Source organism: Bidens hawaiensis, unplaced genomic scaffold (assembly GCF_021521415.1).
Source record: "Bidens hawaiensis isolate Kalapana, Puna unplaced genomic scaffold, B.hawaiensis_p1.1 tig00004021_1, whole genome shotgun sequence".
Lineage (NCBI taxonomy): Eukaryota > Viridiplantae > Streptophyta > Magnoliopsida > Asterales > Asteraceae > Bidens > Bidens hawaiensis.
This window is the reverse complement of record NW_027491237.1, coordinates 2,310,813-2,322,323: the sequence shown is the minus strand read 5'-3', so window position 1 is coordinate 2,322,323 and position 11,511 is coordinate 2,310,813.

Genomic DNA, 11,511 nt, shown 5'->3' with positions numbered 1-11,511 from the left:
AAACGTCACAGCAGCAGCAGCAACCTCAGTAGCCTCTTCTTCTAAGGGAGGACCATTATTCTCCAAGTATTTTTCCATCTTATTAAGAGTAGTTGTTGTTATGTAGTTGACTACAGGCGTTGTGACGGGAGTCCCAAATGAACCATATTTTTTCTAGTATTCAAGCGTGTAAAGCATCACAAGGAAGGTGATCGGACCGTTGTATTGAATGTTGATACCTCTCCATTCTTCCTTTGTAATTTTCAAGTTTTCAATAACATAGCTGCACCAGTCCATATTTGGAATATCCGAGGTTTTATCAATTGCGGCGATGAATCATTGATTAACTGTTATTGATTTTGTCACAAATCCTATACAGGTGTTGAACAACATAAGGAAATTAATTTTAAACAGTTCACCAACTCCTTGATCCGCGGCCAGTTTGTCTTTCACATGCTTTATACTTATTCTTGCATTTGTCGGGAATTGATTTTTGAACAAATCTGTAGTAACATCTTCCCCCAATCTTGGTCTACTCTTGCCTAAAACAGGAATCTTACCCATTGGTATCCCCAACACTTCATGTACTTTTTGTGGTGTTATCTTAATAACACCGCTCCCAATGTTCAATTCATTTAAACGGTTATTATAGTTCATGAACAACCAATATCCCAAAGTTGTTGGAGTTTGGGTTACTTGAATTCTTAACATTGACCCGAAACCCATTTCTTCTACACAAGATTTTTGGGCAATGGTCATTGCCTTAACTGCATCAACAATATTAATAGGTGCACACCTATTCTTCAATTTTTTGTCTACAAATTCAACAAAAGGTTGTCCCCTCTCGGCTGCCTTCTTTTGTTTAATGGCTCTCTTTTTCGGACGCTGAAAGTCCAGGCCAGAGGTGCTGTGTTCCACCTGTTTTCGCTTTGACAACAACCTGTCGATTTTTGTGTCAAGGTCTGAATCAGAGTCTGCTTCCACAACATGTTTTGTTTTCCCCCACCGGAGCAACTTTTTTAGTCTTCCTTTTATCAATCTTGTTTTTATCAACAACTGAATCACATACATACAATAAAAACGGGGGTAGGGGATAACAACACGAATCACAAGGAAACAAAAAACTCTTATCAAACATCACAATGATAAATTCTCATACCAAAGCCATAACACACTAATCATACGCAGATAACATGCTTTATTATTATACAAAGATTTAAAAAAACATGGATATGTATTACAAAAACAACACGCTTATCAAACGCATTAATACATAAGAAGATTTAAACAAATGCTTACATTTTAACATTAACTAAACCTAAAACACTAAAAAATCATAAAGTAACACCTGTTCCATCTTCATTCTGAGACCTATCATGCTTTTGCTTAATCCTTGGTTCCGTTCCAGAAGTAGATGAGTTAGGGTTCTTCATTTTGGTTCCGTTCCAGAATAATTAAACCACTCGAGCTTATGCTTGTGCTTCACAGTAGAATCGTCGACGGTTTGTAGGAATATTGACTTACGAGGTTGAATTTTGGGAATACTTATCGCCGTTCCAGAAGTAGATGAGTGACTACGAGGGTAATTATTTGACCCTTTTAAAAGAAGGCGCGTTCTTTTAAATTTAATCGTACGGTTAGTATTATATAGTAGCAATATATATATATACGTATATAATATTAGTGGGTGGTGGTGGGTTCAGGTGGTCATGATGGTGGTGGACGGTGGCGGAGGTGCGGTGGTTCGTGGTGGCGGATGTGTGGTGGTGGGTGGTGGTGGGCAGTGGGTGGTGGTGGCGGGGTCGGTGGTGGTGGTGGTGGTGGTGGGTAGTGGGTGGTGGTGGTGGATGGGTATAAATAAATGTATATATTTATATATAATATTAGTGGGTGGTTGTGGTGGATGGTGGTGGAGTGTGGTTAGTGGTTGGTGCTGGGGGTCGTTGTGGCGAATGTGGGCGGTGGATGGTGGTAGTAGGTGGTGTGTAGTATGATTGCGGATATGTAATACATGAGACAATGACGGTGCTATCCCGTATGATGACCATGATGGTTGGCCCAATTATGACGAGACGATGCTAATATAACTACCTGGGTTGGTGGTGGTTATCACATTGATGCTGCTAACCTATATGGTACGATTTGCTTATGCCAACCCATACGATGGCTACTGTAGCTCGTACGACGAGCATGACGTCTATGATGATGATCACACATATATATGATGAGGACCAATTATATGTATCTATATGACAATACGCCACACAGGTGCACACACACACACACACACACACACACATATATGTTGATGATGATGGTGACACCGATGTTTAATGAAATGTAACCCGTATGATCGACGACGACCATGATAACGTATACGATGGTCATACTGATGGTAGCATGTACGACTGATGATGTCGTTTGATGACGACAACAATTCATAAGATGGTGCCGACTGTGATCGCTAATATTGAGCGTTTTGTTTACGATAACCATACGATGCTGACTACATCCCATACATGGCAATCAGATAATGATGATGATGCTGCTGATGATGATGATGATGTGTGACGATGATAACGACACTGATAGCGAGATATATGTTACCCGTATGATCAACGCCGACTACGATAGCCTATACAATGACCACGTTGATTACCCGCACGTCTGATGATGATGCCGTTTCACGGTGACAGTGATCGATGATTATGATGATGATAACCACTATAATACATGATAACGATGATAACTTTATGATGTTGATCGTCATCATAACACATATGGTGATGATGATAACTTAGAAGATGATAATGATACAATACTACGTATGATAATGATAACACTAGAATGTTATGAGCTTCTATATTACGAAGTTGTAAATCTTATCCATAAAATCTTACTAACGGTTAAGATATTACTTCAATAATGGATAAAATTTTAATTTCATTTAAAAAATACGATTTATTAAACGAACTCAACTTTTAACGAAATTTAATACCGGAATGTTAGTAAAAAAAAAATTAAAGGTAAATGTTTTTATACTATTTTTAAAAAGTTATAAAACAATATATATATATATATATATATATATATATATATATATATAATTAAATGTGTAGAAATAAATAAAACCAAAATTCAAAACCATTTTAACTTCAAAACCCTAAATCGACTTCTACTACGCTTTACTGTAACTCTGATTACTTATCCTGGTAAGAACATAAAAATGTCACGTCTCAATAATGGAGTTAAGTTCCTGGTAGATATCGACAGCGATTCCATGAGTAGGATGGTATGCTAATGTTATCTGGTTAATTTTTGTTATGAAACATTTTATAGTTTTGCAACATATACATTCTAATAACATTTTTTGTGTTACTTATAGTTCATTCCTAAAGCTGTTCAACCAATGTTTGCTGACATGAAATCGAATACCGGCTGTTGTTTGATTTATGATCAAAGTGGTAGAACGTTTTCTGTTGTTATAATGTGACATTCGTGTCAAAACGAGGTTTACTATATTCACTACGTAGCGAGTAAACGATAAATCGGTTAAATCGTAGTGCTTAAACGAGTAACCGACTGATACAGATTATGACCCGTATATATACTGAGGGGTCATATACGAGTTATATATATATTATAGTGGCTAACATGTTGATATTTAGGCTCCAGTACGTTTAAAACCACTTAAACAAAAAAAGTTTCGTTTATTGATACGCTATAAGTTTAAACGCAATCGTTAACATCAAAACGAGCAATGTAACATTCTTTAAGCCGAAAAAGATTTATAAAAAACTTATACGACACGTTCTAAGCAATCCTTGAAAATATTTTGGATTTTTACAACGAGTCAGTACGTTTTTATTATTTTGCAAATATTAGTCGAAAAACGTCAGTTTTCGCGCTATTTCTCGCATCCGAAATATTTTTCTTGCAAAAAACTGGACCCGAGCTAAATTTTGGACCGATACCGAACCCCGGCATGCAAAACGAGGAATGTGGCCAAAAGAGGGGCTCATGGACCCCCTTTTTTCACTTGCGACCGCCATAAACAAAATATCACATAGATATTTTCCTTTGAAAAACAAACCATTTATATAAACATATTTTATCCCAAATCAAGTATGTACCAGCTGATTTCTTCAAGTTTCACCCAAGAAACACCCAAATAAGGTAAAAAATTATGAGTTTTAAACTTGGGTTTTTAGCTTGTTTTAATTATAAGATTATGTTTTGATTAGTAAGAAACATGCTTAACCATGTAAAAATATTTAAAATGATCCAAAAAGATATTTTGATCTTAAACATGATCACAAAATAGAAACGTATAGATTTTTGACCAAAAACCCGGATTAAAACGTTGAATAACGTTTTTACGGTTTAAAAGTTCGGTTTGGAACCCTAACCGAAACCCTTATTAAAAAGGCTTTATTATGGATGATTTATGCTTGGTTTTATGTTATATGATATGTAGATACACTTACTTTGCGACCAAATACCCGGAGAGTCGTTTAAACTATCGAAAATCACCGAAAATCTACAAGGTAATACCGTATTACTTGTTTAGGGGCTGTTTGTGCTTAGATTGTGACGTGCGTGTTTTTAGGTTATGAAACATTTCAGAGACATTAGGGGTCACATAAATGAGTCCCTGTTAAAATTTGGTAATTTTTTGATAAACGGAGAATATTTGGCGAATTTATTACCGTTTATTGGCGTTTATTCGGGAAAAATAGGTAAACTTCATGAAAAATTATGAAATTTGGATTGAAACCTAGAAATTCTATGTTATTATCACTGGAAAAATTTTAGAACATTTGGAGATGTCTATGTATTTTTGTGCAATTGTGTTTTAATCGAGTTTTAATAGCCGAAAAACGCGCAAAAAGGCATTTTGGCCAAAGAGTTAGATTCTGGAGATTTTGTAGGGGCTATGTGATGATATTGAGACCACTTGGAAAAATTATCAGATTTTTCGGATGTCGTTTGGTATAAACGGGCTATTTATTACTTAATTATAACACATTAAATGATTTTTTTTAAATAGATAATTAAACATAAAATTTCTGAAAGTATTTTTATAAAATTCTCCATATTTTAATTTATTTTTACAAAAATTTCCATACATTTGATTTAAGTGCATAATTAGTTATGATTAATCAAAGATTTAAACTATATATTGTTTTAACGAAACCGGCAGTTTTATGTTTAACGAACTGACTGGTATGTCAAAATAGCAAAAGTGGTAAAATATCATAGTCTCGAATGAATTTGATAAAAACGAACTTTTTACGAGAATTACCGAAAAATTGGGTGGATTGTACGCGTTTTGTATAATCAAACCCGTGTGAAAACGGAAACGAACCCTGCGATCAATCCAGATACCGAAACCTTAAATTCTTTTATAAATTAAATAATTTTATCAATCAATATGTTTACTTATGTTTATATGATCTTACCTAATCCTGAAACGCATAAACGATCAACTTTGCTAGGCTTGGAAAACGGTGAAACTGAGCCAAATCTGGTTTTGAACATTTCATAGTGTACAACGTCACAATCTAATACTATGGTCATGTTCTGGGCCTAACAACTATACCCAGACTAGTTGTACAACCTGATTTAGCTTAAACACTGTACTAGTATTAACAGTACAATACCGGTTATAGGATTCATGCTATAATTGAGGCACATTACTTACTGATACGTATTACCAGCTTGGACTACGCAAAGGTGAGTTTCACGACCCCACTTTCTAAACTGTTTTACGAACTTTTGGGGTGGCAAGCATGTTTACATATACGTTTATACTTGAAAACTTGAGATGATGTGAATTATCTAAGTACTAACACTTGAAAGTCCCTACAAACACAAGTGATTAACTTCCCGGTGACGTGTGGATAGTTCTATAGGTTTGACAAACCCAACTGACAGAGCCGGTGGGGTATGCCAGAACATGTTAACCCAGTTGCACATTGTTATTTAAACTTATTACATACTACTATGTGGTGTTAGACATAGTACATACTTGGGGCAAAGTGGCTGTTAAATGCCAACGGGAGTGCATGGGCAGGGGTGGCCATGTGTTTTAGCTCGTTTCGGTTTCACTTGTGGCCTAGTATAATACATCATACACATACATATATACATACGTACTATGAACTTTACGAACTCGTATACTGACTTTGTTCGTACCCGTGAAACTTGAAACTCACCAACTAGACGTAGTTGATCCGTTTTAACATGCTTTTCAGGTAAGCCGAAGTTGGAATGAATTGCTTACGTGCTTGGTGTTAGAAGCAAAGTTGAATAGCTGTGAATAGATGAAAATACGTACTATTGAATAAGAAACGGAGAACTGGTTATGTGATTTTCATCTAGTTTATAAACTTAGTACCTACCAATGTAATATGATGTAAATTAGTTTGTTGAATTTCTTTATAAACAATGTGGTTATACCAGTGTTATCTGTTACATTCCCGTATTACGCTTCCGCAACTACTTAGTCGGGGTGTGACCGAAGTTGGTATCAGAGCCATTGGTTATAAAGAATTAGGATGTCCCTTAGGATACCCTAATATAACCTTAGGCTCGATTAGCTCTGGTAATAAAACAATATTAAATAATATATACCGATGATTCTCGGGATGAACTCGAATGGACAAGTGGGTTATTATGGTCCGGAACGTAATAACGGACTTGCTCGTACGAAGGAATTCAGGATGAAATCGCTGAACATTCAAATAGGTAAAAACAACAACATATGTGAATAAAATATAATATTAACTATATCTATATAAAAGATTATATGTGCTAATGTGTACATATATGTGTAGGTACTAAATGATAATTAATATTATACATTATTATTACAATTAATATTGTTAAGAATTATCATTATACTAACCTTTGTATAGTGGGATGTCGAGAATCAGAGATGATGCAATTGATCAAGTACCAATACTATCTCTTGAGAAGGAAGAACCATAAACAAACCTAGGGGAGAATATGTAGAAATATATGAAAATGAGAGAAATGACGTGATTCCATATGAGGCGCCAATTGATAAGCCTGACTTATCAGACTATAGATGTGATAGTTATTTCCTTAGGACATCACTTAGATATGAAGTAGAAGCTACCAATACTTACCACTCTCTTTCTAGAGTTCCTAGATCTACCACACCATTATCACACCATACCCCGGTGACTACACCCACTCATAGAGCTAGTCAGACTGACCGTGCGAGTGTACCATCACCTGATAGTATGCCTTCCCCACCCATATTGACTTATCATAGGGGAAGAACCTTCAGTATCTATGTTACCGAGATACCTTTCTTTACATGGAGTATACTTGTACTTAATCCAGAACCTCCCCTGTCACACCCGGCCCTGAGCGGCGGAAACAGCCGGGCGCGCACGAGTGGGGATTGATAATTAAGCACGGGCCATTGCAAAACATTCAAAGATTTTTATTGCGCATGAGAAGTTTAGTACAAACACATTACATTGTTCAAAGATTACAAAAAAAAAAACATCCAAGTATAAAACTGAAGATTTCCTCGCCATATCCCCTTGCGCGGCGGGTAACCGTGCGCATCGAGGGGATAAAACCAAAATCTTCCAAAAAGCTTGTTTTAGATGTTCAGCGTGTGGTGCTCTAAGTGTGACTCCATGCGCTACCTAGTTATCTCCTGAAAGACACGTAAAAACATTTGAATCAGTATAAACTGAGTGAGTTCACAAGTTTTAGTAACTTGATAAAATCATTCTGAAACATTTCTGGCAACATCATTAACATCTGCTTGGTAAAATCGTATTAACACATAATTCTGACAATATTCTGATAAAAATCGTTCCGCGGGTTACGCGTGAACAAATTCTGGATACGGTGCTCGTCTATGTAAGTGGCGCAGCCACTACGAGCTAAAATAACGTAAAACCGTCCCGCGAGTTACGCGCAGACGTTTCTGGAAAACTATGCTCGTCTATGCAAAGAGGCATTGCCCCTACGAGCTAAGGATACTGTCCCGCGGGTTACGCGCAGACGTTGTGCCGGAAAACAAGGCGCTCGTCCATGCAAAGAGGCGCGACCCCTACGAGCGGGCTCAACCCCATAGTACTGCCCCATGCCAGGCACTCGTCCATGCAAAGAGGTGCGACCCCTACGAGTGGGCGGATCAAACCAGCAGTCCCTACCCTTAGAGTTCCAATGGTAAAGTGATCACTTACTCGAGTTCTAGCGCACATACATTGAAAACCTTAGATAACCGTTTGCATTGCTCATCATGAAACATAACTTAAACACATAATCGCTTGCATAGCTTGTAAGTATACCATGATAAAACATTATTTAAGTACGTGTCCCTCGCCCCGAAAGCAGTTTAAAAACAGTGAAAACAGTGAAAATAGGGGCTGTGAGACTCACCTGTGGTTCTTGTTAAGGGATTAATCGAGATTCGGGTTTTCTTGGTGTGGGCCTCGGAATCGAAGGTCTAGAATACGATTAAATAACAAGTATATATATTAAGATCAAGAAATAGGAGAATATAAGGGTTGGATAGTAGGTCTCAAGGTTATATTCTCGGCTTACCTAGTAACAGGATCGGAGCTGGAAACAACGGATGCTTGGGAAAGGATTAGTGCAAGTTTGTAGTTCTTTGAAGTGTGTTTTGGGTGATAATTTAGGCTACAAATTTATAGGCAAACTCAAGGGAACACAATCCCTTGCTTTAGGGGATTGAAATCTTTTCATATCTAAATGTAATGATGATAAAGTATGGAAGTTATTATTATTTACTTAAGAGTGGAGTGGTGGATAAAAGATTTTGATTTGATTTGGACAGAACATGCAGGTCTGGGGTTGGTGAGAATAGGGTGGCTGACAGTTGACTTTTCATGTTACAGTGTGCTTTTTCAGGTACTTTTGTCAGTGTACAGTAAAAAGTGGAAAATCTCTGAAACACGCTACTGTTTCCTTTCGGGCGGGAGTAATCTCCTTAACTGGAGAATAGACCAAGTGTTCTGCGCGTATAACTTGGTGCGCATAGCTTTCTGCGTATAGGACATGTCTTTGCTGCGGGTAGGTGCGTAACCTTCTCGCAGTTAGGGACATTTGAGTTTCATTTGTAGATTCTCCAGGTGGTCTTGGTATTTCAACATAGTGATCAGTCATGTTGAAGTCAATTCCATCTTGGAGCTTCAGACAAACTAGCTCTCAACGTTCCCGCCATGCGGGTAGGTTAGTTCCCTTCCGCACGCGCATAAACGATGTAGGATGCACCCGCCTTAGCATCATGCGGGATGGTCAACCCATAGACAACATAACGTTTAAGTTACATGAAAACATAAAGCCAAATCATTCACGCATGGCGCATATAACATATGCTCACGCTGGTTCTTAACATGGTGCGCTCGCGCAGGTTGCACATAACAACTGCACGCGCTGACTAACATGGCGCGCTCGCGCAGGGCGCACATAACAAATGCACGCGCTTAATATTTACAATGACCTAATTATTAGGTTGATTACTTAGCTTATGGGTTTGGGAAATTACCGGTTGTCACATTCTCCCCTCGTTAAACGAATTTCGTCCCGAAATTTAGGAGACGTTGCTGGCAGAAGCCATGTTCTGAAAGAGGTGTGGGTATTTTGTGCGCATCTGGTCTTCTCTTTCCCAAGTGAATTCAGGCCCACGCCTCGAGTTCCATTGAACCTTTACTAACTTGATTTTGCTTCTGCGTAACTTTTGTTCTTTCCAATCGGTTACTGCTATGGGTTCTTCTACGAAGTGCAGCTGTTTGTCAATATGAATTTCTTCCAACGGTAAAATCAACGTTTCGTCAGATAAACACTTCTTGAGGTTGGATACATGAAACGTATCATGAACTCCACTGAGTTCGGCGGGTAGACGGAGTTTATAAGCAACTGGACCGATCCTCTCCAGGATCTCAAATGGTCCAATGTAGCGCGGATTTAGCTTTCCTCGCTTACCGAAACGGGGGACTCCCTTCCATGGAGAGACTTTCAAAAGTACTTTATCCCCTACTTGAAACTCCAACGGTTTCCTTCTCATATCAGCATAACTTTTCTGTCTGTCACGTGCTGCCTTAAGGCGATCCCTTATCTGAAAAATCTTGTCTGTTGTTTCTTGGATCACTTCTGGACCAGTCATTTGCTTGTCGCCCACTTCAGCCCAACACAGTGGGGATCTACACTTGCGCCCATATAACGCTTCAAACGGCGCTGCCTTGAGGCTTGTGTGATAACTGTTATTGTAAGAAAATTCAACCAACGGAAGGTGGGTATCCCAACTACCTCCAAAATCGATCGCGCACGCGCGCAGCATATCTTCCAATGTCTGGATCGTTCGTTCGCTTTGTCCATCCGTTTGGGGGTGATAAGCCGTACTCATGTCCAGTCGAGTACCTAACCCCTCTTGTAATGATCTCCAAAACCTTGAGGTGAACCGACTATCTCTATCAGAAATGATGGACACTGGGACTCCATGTTTTGAAACTACTTCTCGAATATATAGTCGGGCTAACTTTTCCATTTTATCAGTTTCTTTAATCGGCAGGAAGTGCGCTGACTTAGTTAGCCGATCTACAATAACCCATATCGTGTCGTAACCCCCAGGTGTCCTTGGTAGTTTGGTGATGAAATCCATGGAGATTTGTTCCCACTTCCACATGGGAATTTCTGGCTGTTGAAGTAACCCCGACGGCTTCTGGTATTCAGCCTTTACCTTTGAACACGTCAGGCACTTACTGACATGTGTCGCGATGGCGCCTTTAAGATTGGGCCACCAATACAACATTTTAACATCTTGGTACATCTTGTCTGCGCCAGGATGTACGGAATACCGCGTCTTGTGAGCTTCGTTTAATACCTGCTCGCGCAGTCCTCCCTTGAGAGGGACCCATATGCGGTTGGCAAAATATCGAGTGTCGTTTTCTTTGAGCTCCAAATTCTTAATCATTCCCCCAAGGGCTTCGTTCTTAACAAACTCTGGTTTCAAGGCTTCTTGCTGAGCTTCTCGGATGCGAGTAGAGAGCTCTGCGCGAATGGTCAACCTTAGAGCCTTGACTCGTAGCGTTTTTATTCGCTCCTTCCTACTTAGCGCGTCTGCTACCACATTCGCCTTCCCCGGATGATACTTTATCTCGCAATCATAATCATTCAACAGTTCAACCCATCTTCGTTGCCTCATGTTTAAATCCTTCTGATTGAATATATGTTGGAGGCTCTTATGATCCGTAAAGATTACACATTTCGTACCGTAGAGGTAATGGCGCCAAATCTTTAGCGCGAAGACAACCGCTCCAAGTTCTAAATCATGCGTTGTGTAGTTCTTTTCATTGGTCTTGAGTTGGCGCGAGGCATACGCTATAACTTTGTCTCGCTGCATAAGGACACATCCGAGTCCCTGGTGTGAAGCGTCGCAGTAAACGACGATGTCATCCGTCCCCTCGGGTAAAGATAAAATTGGCGCACTACATAACTTCTGTTTCAACATTTGAAATG